This window comes from Chelonia mydas, chromosome 7 (genome assembly GCF_015237465.2).
Source record: "Chelonia mydas isolate rCheMyd1 chromosome 7, rCheMyd1.pri.v2, whole genome shotgun sequence".
In the NCBI taxonomy this organism is placed as follows: Eukaryota; Metazoa; Chordata; order Testudines; family Cheloniidae; genus Chelonia; species Chelonia mydas.
The window spans coordinates 107,382,539-107,396,019 of record NC_057853.1 but is presented as its reverse complement, the minus strand read 5'-3'; positions in this window follow the sequence as shown (position 1 = coordinate 107,396,019).

The window sequence follows — 13,481 nt, the reverse complement described above, 5'->3', positions numbered from 1 at the left end:
TATTTTGGAATTGGTTTATGACTTAGTAAGGGCTTGTCTACACAACCACTTAGTTTGCTGCTAGCTAGGGTGTAAATCTACCCAACACTAGCCTGCCATGCACTAAGTGGCTCTATGGACCCAGCTGCCTCACACTAAAAGTTCCCTTGTGCACTTTGAGTTACCCTGCTTTGAAATGGGAGTAAATTAAATCACACTAGGGAAGTGTTAGCACATGGCAGCAGGTCCACACAGACATTTTGTGTGCAGCAGGCTACTGCAGGATATCTTTAAACCCCAGTTTGCCACAAACTAAGTGTTTGTGAAGACAAGCCCTGTGACTGAAGAATTAGTAATAAGATTTAGCAGTAATTTAGCACTTCATAAACATTAAAGAATTGAGCTACATGTTCCTTTTATGAAGCAGATAATTATTCCTATTTGACAAGTGGCAAAACTGAGGCACACATCAACTGGCATGCGATCATTCAAGGATGTCATAATGAGATTATTCTATCAGCTCTATTGCGTATTATAGCACCCACAGCGCTTAAGATTTACTTCCAATTTCCATTTTAAACACCTTATTCAATGTTCTCTTTTCCTTAAATTTCTTTTGGGCTGAGGTTTTTCATACTGTAACCCAGCCCACAGTTGTGTTTGTTTGGAAATTTAGAGCATAACTGGCCCAACAAATTGCGTAGGCAACCTTAATCCTGGAATTTCCTAACTTTTGAGTGTCTGACTTTGCAACATTAATAATAGTCTTTTCAAGTGTGTGCGTGCATGCACAATTACCTAGGTTTTTAAAAAAGCAAACTGAAGGGAAAAAACAGTCTTTGAAAACACAGGAGAGACAGGCTCCCTGCTCTTAGTTCCAGTGCCCAGCCCAGAGGAGCAGGAGCAACCATTACAGGGAAAGTCTAGCTTCACACCGATAGCCTTGGTCTGGAGCTTGCTAACTCAGCGCTTTGGACGTGATACACCTGCACTCTGATCATACAAAGGAGCTGTGAGGGGATGGAGCATGCTCAGTGAGGATGGAATCTTTGGAGATTTTAGCTGCTAAACTCTAAGAGGTCTTTCCTGAGCCTGTGCAAACTGAGATTTTTTTCAAAGGTTTATAACTTGGCCAATTTTTCACAGAAACAGCAAAAGGCATATCCCTAATACAAAGTCATCCTCTTCCCCTGAGAAATTTCAAGTCCCTGGTCCAAAGCATGGGGGCACTAAAGCAGCTCAAAATAAAAGGTCATCTGAATTTTTTTTATCATTACAAAACAATATATTTTTCTCTAACCTTGTTCTCATAAATGGCTGGACTGTTTTGGCTGAAATTTTCCAAAAGCATTCAGCCTGGGGCAGACACCCAGCCTGAAAAATTTCAATCCAAACAGTATGGCAAAGTAATAATCAATGGAAAACAGGGTCTTATAATAAAAAGTGTTGGGGAATCTTAGTAATAAGGGATGCTGCCAGCCCCACCTATATGTGTGAGAGACAGATTTGTTGGAGAGTGGTTAATTTAGTACTGGTGAACTACACCAATCTTTTCAAGATGAGGATGGAGCCCTTGGTGAAAGATGCCCAACTGACAGCCCTTGAGACTGCAACCCTCTATTCATCCATAGAATAAGTACAGCAAAGGCAGTAGAAGTGCAGGTTTCCCCACATCACTCCTGCCAGTGTGCCCCCACTCTTCACTTGTCTTCACTACCAGGGAGATCAAGTGATGCAAGTGTGTGTCAATTTAGCGGGTCTAGTGAAGACCAGGGCTGGCCTTACCATGAGGCAAACTGAGGTGGCCACCTGAGGTGCCAGACTGGGGGGTGCCACTAGGACCCAGAGTGTAGAAAATTGTGTCTGCTGCTGGTGAAGATGTATTCTCTCTGCTCTAGATGCACAGAGATGGTGGAGTGCTGTGCTGGAGGAAGGAGGGCACAAGAGACATAACAGGCAGGCAGGAGAAAAGGTGAGAGGGAATAACAGAAAGCAGCAGGAGCTGCAGGGAGAGAGAGGAGGAGGAGCCTCTTATGTACCACTCTAGCACCCCCAGGAGCCTGGACTGATTAACACCAGCTTCTCAGGGAGCTTCCTGTTTCCTGCTGCTTCCCTGAACCCACTTGAGGAAAACAGGCAGTGAACTGAAGTAGTAGGAGCCCGTTAGGCCCTTAAGATGCTGATGTCTTCCCTCACTCCAGCCCTGCTACCAGCCTGCTTATTTGTCCCCTTCAACTGAGTGTTGAGAGCCACTATAGCTGGCATGGAACAGCAGTCATGAGTGAAAGAAGAAAATGCCCCTCTGGGGCAGCATTCAGAAAAAAAAAGAAAGCAAAGGAAGCTTTTCTATCTAAGCAGGAAGGAGCTCTCCTGAGATACATAGACACAAATGTTCACGGTGAGCCTTCTGGCCCCATGTGAGTGATGAGGAGATGTCTGATCTTCCAGTTAGTCAGAGTTCAAGTGACCTGGCAGCTACTGCAGCATCCATATCTCCATCTCAAATGGATGTAACCACGCACATTCCTGAAGAAAAGTGTAGATCAGAGAAGAGTGTGGTGGAGGTGCAAGAAACAGCTGCTGCTGAGTTTAGTTCCTTAAGTCTAGATGATCCAGAACTGTGGACCCAGTTGAGCCACAGCAAGTGAAAAACTTCATGTTCCCCAAAGACAATGAAAATAGAAGTTTCCATCCAACACATTGCTGGCGTGAAATCCCCAATGGTGACAAAGTGGAGAGGCCATGGCTTACGTACTCAAAAACCCAGAATGCTGCATACTCTTTTTGTTGCAAACTCTTCCAGTCTAATGTTCCAGCCACATTGGGTTTTACAGGAACAAAGGACTGGAAAAATCTGGCTAGAAATCTGGCATGCCATGAGAAGGCAACAAATCACCAGAGAGCATTCCACAGGTGTAAAGAGCCTGAGATGAGACTAAGGTTAAAGGCCACCACAGATGATCAGCATCAAGAGAAGATTGCATCAGAGTCTCTTTACTGACAAAATGTTCTGAAAAGGCTCATTGCCATTGTGAGAATGCTTGCTACCCAACACCTAACACTGTGTGGCACTTCAGATCAGCTGTATGTGCCAAACAATGGAAACTTCCTTAAAATTGTGGAGCTGATGGTTGAGTTTGATGCTATACTCCAGGAGCATCTAAGAAGAGTCACCACCCAATTTGTTAGTCTCTAAGGTGCCACAAGTACTCCTTTTCTTTTTGCGAATACAGACTAACACGGCTGCTACTCTGAAACCACTCAAGAAATGTACACACACCACTACCTTGGAAAAACAATTCAAAATGAGATCATACAGTTATTGGCAACAAAAGTCAAACAGAAGATTTTGGCAGATCTGAAGTCAGCAAGATATTGCTCTGTTATTCTGGACTGCACACCTGACATCAGCCATACGGAACAAATGACTTTAATGGTGCATTTTGTAACAACAACAGAACCGAGTGAAAATGTCCCTGCAATGGTGACTGTCAGAGAGCATTTTCTAGAATTGATTGACATTGATGATACTACAGGAGCTGTTATGACAAAGGTTCTTCTTAAAAAGCTGGAAGATATGGGAATTGCGATAGCTGACATGAGAGGTCAGGGCTACGATAATGGTGCCAACATGAGATGAAAGAACAGAGGAGTGCAGACACGGATCCAAGAGTGAAACCCTCAAGCTTTTTTTGTCCCATGCAGTTCTCATTCATTGAACTTGGCGGTCAGTGATGCAGCATCAGCTTCTAGTGAGGCTGCTGAATTTTTTAATGTAATTCAAAGCATCTATGTATTTTTCTCTGCATCAACTCATCGATGGCAAATTTTGAAGCAACATCTGGGAACATCCTCTCTGACACTGAAACCACTGAGTGCCATACGATGGGAAAGTCGAGTGGAGGCGATAAAGCCTACCAAACACCAAATTGGGAAGATAGTTGATGCCATAGTTGCCATTATGGAGGATAATGCTATGACAGGAACTGTTCATGGGAGAACAGTGGCAGAGGGAAATGGAATCACCAGAAACATACATAACTTCAAATTTCTGTGTGGCTTAGTGTTGTGGCATGACATACTGTTTGAAATAAATGTTGTAAGAAAAAGACTCCAAGGTGTTGACCTTTATATATCTGGAGCAATGAAACAACTGGACAAAGCAAAGTCATACCTACAGTTTTACCAGTCAGATGCGGGATTTCAGAACATTCTGAAGAGTGCACAGAAGTTGGCAGAGGAACTTCACACTGAAGCTATTTCCCCACCCATTCAAGAATACAAGAGTCACCGAAGAAGAAGACATTTTGATTACGAGGCACAGGATAATCCCATAAGAGACCCCAAACAACAATTCAAAGTTGAATTCTTTAACCAGGTGCTAGATTGTCAATACAGTCAGTTGAAGAACGTTTCATCAGCTCAAAGAACACAGCAGTATATTTGGGATGTTGTATGATATTCCAAAACTCCTCGCTATACCTGAAGAAGACCTACACCAGAAATGCAGGGCACTAGAGACAGTGTTGACACATGATGACATGCGTGATATTGATGCGAGTGATTTAGGTGATGAATGAAAGCCATTTCAAGATACATTTCAGCAGGATCAACTCCAAAGGCTGTTCTGGAATATACGTGTACAATAGGGTGACCAGATAGCAAGTGTAAAAAATCGGGACGGGGGTGGGGGTTAATAGGTGCCTATATAAGAAAAAGCCCCCGAAATCAGGACTGTCCCTATAAAATCGGGACATCTGGTCACCCTAGTGCACAAATAAGATGACCATCCTCTTTCCAAATGCTTTGGTTGCTCTGCGCATACTTCTAACACTTCCTGTAACAGCTGCCAGTGGAGAACGCAGCTTCTCCAAGCTGAAGTTAATAAAAACACATCTGCACTCCACAATGACACAAGAGAGGCTAGTCGGCCTTGCAAGCATCTCAATAGAGCATGAGCTGGCCCAGACTGTGGACCTTCAGGAAGCAGTTCAAATCTTTGCAACCAAGAAGGCACGGAAAGCACCACTTTGATTATTCAAACAGATAAAAATGCCAGTGTTTACGATGCAGACAAGAAAAGTTACATTTGCTGTTCAGGCATTCGAAAGTTAAGCGTTACTTAAAATTTTTGAACAAGGCATTTTAAGTTGTTAAGTAAGTAGCAGAGCAGTACCATGAGAGGAGGAGAAAAGGAAGAAGGCAGAATTGAGACCTTTCAAAGTTTTGGCCCAAGCAAGGGAGCATGGGGGCGTCGTTTGAGCTCCCCGCCTCAGGTGACAAAATGTTGTGGGCCAGCCCTGGTGAAGACTCACTAAATTGATGGCAGAACGCTCTCCGGTCGACTCCGGTACTCCAGCTCCCCCAGAAGAGTAAGGTAAGTCAACCGGAGAGCGTCTCCCATCGACACAGCGAAGACACCGGGGAAATTGACCTAAGCTACGTCGACTCCAACTATGTTATTCACATAGCAGGAGTAGTGTAACTTAGATCGACTTACCCCGGTAGTGAAGAGAAGCCCTTTGTGAGAGTTTAGTTAGTGTCTTCACTGAACTGCGTTGATGGGAGATGCTCTCCGCTCGACTTCCCTTACTCTTCTTGGAGACCCGCTAACTCGACCCCTGCTGCATCAGTTGTAGCAGCGTCAATCTCCTGTAGTGGAGACAAGCCCTTAGTCTGTAGCTCTGAGTTCTCTGCTGAGACTGCCAGCAGGAGGTGCAAAGTGTGTTGGTGAGTCTTCATGATGTGGATGCCTGATCTGCACAAATTCATTTCACATATGCCAGCAGATGGCAATTTTGCTCACAACCAAGCTCAGATGAATATAATGGGCCTGATTCTCACTTATTCTAAGGCTCCTTTAAAATCCCTTTCCACTGGTATAAAGTTGGGTGCCCATTACACCACCAAATCAATGTAAAGGGGCCTTAGCATAACTGAAAATTCAGGCCAATACAAATCCCTTTTGGCGGATTCCTGAGCAGAAGTGTGAATAAGAGGTTAAAAATATTTGTGAATTTTTTTGCCATTGCATTGCAGGCTAATTTTGTAGCCATGTATACATTAGGTTTTCACAGTTCTGGCAGGTACTCCTGAACTGTGCTACTCTGTAAAAATTCACCAAAATGGTTATTTTTCATCTCAAACCCCTTGGAAGATGTTAGGATTTTTTCACTGCAAAATTTGCCTTCGTTCAAAAAGAAGCTCAATTTTCACTTGAAAATTAGCTCTCCCCGCCCTCCAATAGTTAAATTTCCACTCAATATTATTCTTTTTTTGGAGGAAAAAGCTATGAATTTTCTTATTTATAATGGAATGTGAAAAGCTCTAATATTTCGAGTAAAGGCTATTTTGCTGCAAATATTTTGCACACCCTCTGTTCCTGTGTCATTCAGTCTCATAGGTTGATTTTGTGGAAGCTTTGGATTGAGCCCATAGTTAGTACATTTTGTTATTTAATTCACTGTTAATCTCACTTTAATTTCTTACAAACTGATCTTTTTAAATCCTGCCACTTAATCAACCACACACAGAGCCATTGCCACAAACCCTAATAATAATTAACAATTACAGATACCATCTTTCCACTGCACTGGACCAATACAAGCAGTAACGTGGACTCATTGAAAAGTCATGGCACGTTCAATAAATTACAAAAGCAGCTGAGTGCTTATCAAATATGTGAAAAGCCTAATATTCAAAGGATATCTTGTGCACATCAGTGCTTATGTATTATAAAAAAATACAAAAACAATTAAAGCTACTCTCACAGGGATCCTTCTTGCTGAGCCCAAGATTTGAATATGTAATAGGTCAGGGATCTTCTGGGGCTTTGAAGTGAAGAGGGGATATGGGAAGCTTTTGAAAGTGCCAATTTCTTGCTCATAGCTGAACACAGAGTGTCCATTTTGGTTTCTGCATAATCAGACAAAGTGAAAGACCTTTATAGTACCATCTTTTAAAACATAAGATCAAATATATCTGTTAACATGCTGGATGTTAAAAACAGGTTTAAATATTTCATGAAAACACTCAACTCAAACATATTGACAGTGGAGCAATACTAGAATACTGTAAAGCATGCTCCATATTTTTTATCAATCATAGCCACCAGGGGGCCATTATGTTTCACAACTAAAATGAAACATCTTTATACAAAATGAAAATGGTTACATTATGCAACTTGTATACACACTTTATTTAAATCAGTAGCTTTAAACCAAGTGCGCTGTAGGTTTCTCATTCAGATTTCCATTCTGAAAGGCTAGCTGCCTGTCAGAAGCTTGGCTTAGGCCCTCTCCTGCCTGATCAAAATGAGTTGGCTTCATTTCACTGCATAATATGCACCACCTGTGTTCCAGAGGAACTGAATTGGCACCAATGTGTTTTCATTAAGGCCAACCTCTCTCTCTCTCTCTCTATATATATATATATTATTTTTGCTCGCATCACATATTTAGATTCTTTATGAGAGTTTGGCAGGTTTTATGTGGTAATGTACCACAGATGATATTTCAGAATTCCAAGTGACCTTGTTTTTCATGGCCTTACATTAAACATAAACATATTTCACTAGAGTGATTGCTGGGTTGGCTACTGCTCTGTAGGTCATTAGCAGCCGGAAACTAGTAACACAGTTTTTTAATGTATAATAACGCTACAAACATAATAATGTCCGTGGTCTTATTTTTGCCAGGGGGGACAACCAAAACAGTATGTACATTTTCTGCTGTTTCATCGTGTTTTCTAATTTGACTTGCTCCATTATCTCCTAGTAATCTCCCTTGCCATTACTAAACCTTCATTTGTGTGTCCAGTCTATTGTAAGCTTTCTAAAAGCACACCATTTATCATTCAAGTCCTTCTTGACTAAAAGCAAAAAGGAAACCCTAGCCTTCTCAGGAACACAGGGGTTTTTTTCTTGTATCTTTACGTTTTTCATTTTTTCTCACTTATTTGAAGGATTTGCCTGAGCACTTAACTAACAACTTTGGTTCTGGTAAAATAAAGTTTAATCATGGAATAAATTAGGTTAGATTTTCTTTCTGAGAATCTGCCAGCACTTCTCCACTATGATTTTTGTTCTTTATTTTGTAGATTCAGGCGGTTTTTTTTCTCTGAATCTAACAATTAAAATATAAAAAGGGCTTTGGATGCCAAAACAATTAAAGTTATGTAAAGAAAAAAATTCTGAAAGGATTTACAATACAATTAACTCCAACAGTATTTTGGAGTGTAGTAAATAGGATTTATTTAAAGGGACAATGTCAAGAAGTTTAAGCCTAAAATTCTTCAGATGCTTTTGGGTTGGGGGGGGGGGCAGAAGAGATTACAAAACCCAATATGAAAAACCCCTCATTTATATCCCATTGAAAACAGTTACCCTCATTTTTATCCCATTGAAAACAGCTACCCTCCTCCCCCATTTAAAACACTTCTGCCACAGAGCTGAAACTACAGTACTGTGCTAATTTCTGAGAGCAAGAGAGTGAAATTGATTAGTCTAGTTCATTTTCCAAGATTAACAAATGCAAAATGTCAACAAAGAGCATAAATAACAAAAAGTAAGTTACACTTTAGGGCCATATGTCAGTCAACTTGACATCAAGTAATTTGACTTGTAGTTCTAAAACTAGTAACCAATAGTTTGATAAATCAATTCAGTGTTAGCAAAATATGCTGTAGGACAATTGGAATGTCTCCCCATCCCGGCCACATACTGGGCTCCAAGAATCATTCACCATCACACATGTGGTTTCTTATTTAGGATCCTATCACCTTGGCTTTATAGAAGTCTCATCTGATGCCAGAGCACAATTCAATCAGCAGAAATAACCCATTTTGCATATATATGGTGGAAATTTGTGGTTTTCGGTTTGAGAACAAGTTTATTTTAATGGGACTATTCAAACCAGCACTCTTTTTCTAAAGCAACCTTTGCTGGCTGAATTACAGAGCATCAATAGTGTTAACTTTCTGGAAGGCAAAGCACTGAAGACTCAAGAAGCTTCTTAGCTGGTGTAAGTTAGTGAAAAGCCATTGATTTCACTGGTGCTTCACTGAAAATCGTTTACACCACCTGAGGATGTGGCTCAAGAACAGGACCACAGTTGGTATCACTGAAGATACAAGATTGGGATTAAGGTGCTGCAGAATAATAGAGTAAATGGAAAACAATGTAAGGGCAATAAAAACAAAAGAAAACCTGTTCTGACATCAAGGCCCTATTTACTATGAACAACTGGACACCTGGAAAAATGCAGTAAAAATAAAATACTATTACCTGTTTGGCATAAGATGTATGAAAATTTTGCATGAAAACTGCTGCCACTGATGGAGTGGATACAAAAAAAGCTTACAGGCTACTTACTGTAGTAGCAGGAAATCTAAATTAAATCTAATTATCTTTAATGTGGCTTTCTTAAAGTGTTCTTCACAGAGGTGAAATGTGAAGTATCATACTGTGTAAATGAACTTCTACACTCTGCTTTATAAAATAAGTTAACTGCTCTGCGAAAATCACTATCGTGGGTTTAATTTGTTTCTCAGAATTTAACCAAACACTATTAATAAAGTATTTACTTAATAAAAGCAGCCTTTACCCAGCCTGCTGGAATGGCTTCAAATACAAAAGTGACTCTAGGTTTCTTCTGGATTATTTGTATAAGCAAAATATGTAAAGAATAGACCTGAAGAATAAAGTAAATGAGTCAGATTCTGATCTCATTTAAATGTGGAATAGCTACAGTTTATACAATCCAGAAAGACTGTAAAGTATTTGCATCTGAAGCCAACCTTCCACAGTTCACCTTTCTGATATGGGCCAGAGATCACGCCTCACGTAGTATCAACAGTTACAATACTCTATCCACTGTATCTCAGAGAACCAGGTCTACCCCACCCATTCTCTGCACAGACTAGAACACCCATTGTGTCTACTGCATTCACCTGTCCAATGTGGCTCAGATCTGAGACTCAGGTCCTCCAGACCTTGGCCACCCATATAATGAGCCAAATTTATCCTGGGGGCGACTTCAATGAGACTACTCCTGTGTTTACAGTTAATCATGTTCTTAAATGCTTTGCTGAACTGGGGCCTTCTACCATAACAGTTAGCACATTACTGTGAACTAAGTTTTACTATTCTGCTTTCAGAGGTAGTTGAAACAAAGGCAGACAGGTAGCTCCCTCAAAGCCACAAATAGAGTTGGATGTCAGAGCCAGGATTGAAACTCTGGCTCCCGCTAAAACTGATCCAAGTTTTTTTTACATTTCAAACTCGGCATTTTTTTTTCAAATGAAGTTTCAAATTTGACCAAAAACAAAAATGGGGGGAGGGAAGGAGAAGAGAAAACAACATTTTTGTGAATTTCCCCAATTTTCCAACCAGCCCTGGTTCCGAGAGTAGATACCGCCTCAGTCTACTAGTACACCGCTCTCTACAAAAGCTCGTTAGATTAAATGATACCAATGCATCCCAAGCAAAAAATCTTTTTCTACACAATACAGTAGAGTTGAGCCAACCAAAACTGCTCACAAGCTGACCTGAACAGGCCCCTCCCTGTTCACAGGCTTTCAGCTATTTGCCTGGTAATCTCATTGTCATGATGAAACTGACTATATTTTTCCAAACTCGCATTTAGTTTAGCATTGTCAGCATGAGAATAGTTGGAAAGTGAATAACAGTCTTATTGATTATTTGCATTAGAGTAGCACGAAGGAACCTGAACCAAGGTTCAGGATCCCACTGTGCTAGTTCCTACATGGACAAGTAACCAAGTAGAGAGTCCCTGCCCTCTGGAGCTTACTGTACAGGTACCAGACAGGAAATAAGAGGTAGACAAAACAGACAAATAGAGTGGCAGTGGGTAGTATTGATATGGGATATTTCTATTACCACAGCCTTAACACACCTGAGCACCAGATTAATTATTCCACTGGGAAATGGAGCCGTGGGCATTAAGCCTACATAAATGGCAATAAGTTACATTTTTATCGACTTATTTTAGCATCCTTCAAATTGAGGAAATAACTAATATCTGCAGCAGCTGCTGCTACTCGTGTTACTCCTGGTTGCAATCCAACCAGCTTCATTTTGAAAAGAAAAGAATTCCCTTTAAGAGGCTGGTATCCAGCTAGGTAGGATATAGGATTTATTCAGAAGCACCTCCTGAAAAGAGAGAATTACATTTAAAAGGTCCTCTTTTGAGGCAGCTGCTGGATAGGAATAACTATGGGAGACCATTTTCACGAAGAAAAGAACCCACTCCTCTTCTCCTGTTACTGACTCAGACTTGACAAAGTATTGAGTAGATCTCCTGTTGGTTACACTTTTGAGCATAAAAAAGGAAAAAGTGGATATTCCAGTAACTAAGGGAGAGGCTAAAAGTACATATTTCTGGGTCACTGAAAACAAGAGAAGCACAAGGGAAATGTTCTCATCCCTCCTATCTCCCCTCCCGCCTCCCCCCCAAAAAAAGATTTATGTCACACGGATAGTTCTGTTTTGACATTGCAAAAATCAGGAATAAAACATTTCTCCACTAAATTTTTGGAAAGCTTTTCTTGTGTTTTATCTTGAAAAAATAGTTATAATTGCTTTTTCCAGCCACAGTTACACATTTGAGAGAGAGAGAGAGACTGGATAAATTTTCACAGAAATAGACACATAGTCATTAAAATTAATACTGCATGAGTTGTCTTCTTAGGATTAATATTATATCTTTTCAGAAAATATACCAAAAAAGGAACTTTATCCTCCCTTCTTATTCTTCAAACACACTTCTGAACTAACCAACTAATCACAACTCCCACAAGAAAAGGAAAGATAGGCCCTGATGGCTGGTACTTTATACCTATGTTGATGATTGTCAAGTGAATAGGTCTAGATAAACTATATTTTTAAAGCTCATATTTTGAAACCCTATATTATTTCCATTATTACCAAAATAAGTAATTTCTATATATTTCCAAAACTTCACTCTACTACCTGTCACCCTCATTCCTGCATTCTATTATTTATTTATTTATTTTAACAATATTAGGCTAAATCAGTCCCTGTGTAATTCCACTGCAGTCAGTGAATTGTCAATGAATGGAGAAAAGGCACAAGTTAGAAATAAGGCATCATTTTTATTTATTTTTTTACAGGAAGGGTGCTTAACCAGGAAAACAAACTTCCAAAGGAAGTATAGTATGAATTCTCTACCGCAATATAGTTTTCCCCATCTGAAAATCTGTACTGACCTGACTAGAGGGCCAAGCCACAAAGAAGGAGCGCCTGAGTCACAAAAAGAGATCACCCCTGGTCCAGAGCAACACCATGGTGCGAGCAACCAAAGGAGGGGGCACCAGATCATGAGAGAGCTAATCCCCAGACATGGCCACAAGGAGGCGCCCCAGCAGTGAACCCTGTGACAGTAAATAAAAAACTGTGAGCTAAATTCAGCACTGGCAACAGCAAGTAGACCTCTATGGATGGCATTGAAGTTACACCCCTGGTGGCAAAGATTACTTTGTTCCCATTGCTTTTTTAAAGCTGAGATTTTGACACCCAGTTCCCATTAGCTTTATGGGATTCAGGCATCCAAATCGCCTAGGTGGCTTAGAAAATATCAGTCTGTATCTATTAATCATTTCATCATATTACTTCCATTGTGTTGCGTACACACAACTCAGGATTATGATGATGACATTTTGTTGCTGCACAGAGCAACACATAACTACCGATGCTCCCATTTTCCTACCACTGCTTGGCACTGAGCACCAGCAAAATACCTGCTAGATTTTAAAGACATTCATTAAAAGATGCTGTGTACCAAGTGAAATGTCAAAGCTCTGATGCAATGAAAATAGTGTTTATACCGTCAGTCATTCTCTATCTGCCAGTCCATTCTTTCCAGGAATAGCATCATTGCACAATGGAGCTCAGAATACAACACACAATATTGCTACCGTTGGAAGATTAAAGTGAACACTCACGTTTAGGGGGAAAAAAAAAAAGCACTGAACAGCAGACGAATCAAAGTGACATGTCATTGCCAAGGTTTTGCCTAGCTGTTCAACAAACGTAACACATCAATTGCTGATATTATCAAAGGAAACAACATTTCCAACCACATGGGAAATATGTCAGAAAAACAAATGGCATTAAATAAACAGTAGCAGAAGGAACAGAGAAATATTGATTCGTAGCTTTCTCCCCTCTGTCCTTTACAAAAGGTCCCCTTCACCAATCCACCACTCAAGTCACTGAGATAAATTCCTCATCCCCTTCCTCCTTTTCCCATTGTCAGGTACATAGTCTTTTTGTCTTCTGTTCAAAGCAGCAACAGAGTGGTACTTTGACCTCCTATATCAGCAGTAAGTCTGTGATTACTTTGAACAGAACTCTAATGCAGGAATGGCTAGTTTGCAGCAAGAATCTTTTGAATGGAAGCAAGGCAGGTAAGAATAGTACTGAATAATGCTATAAGAAAACTACCAACACAAGAACATCGTGA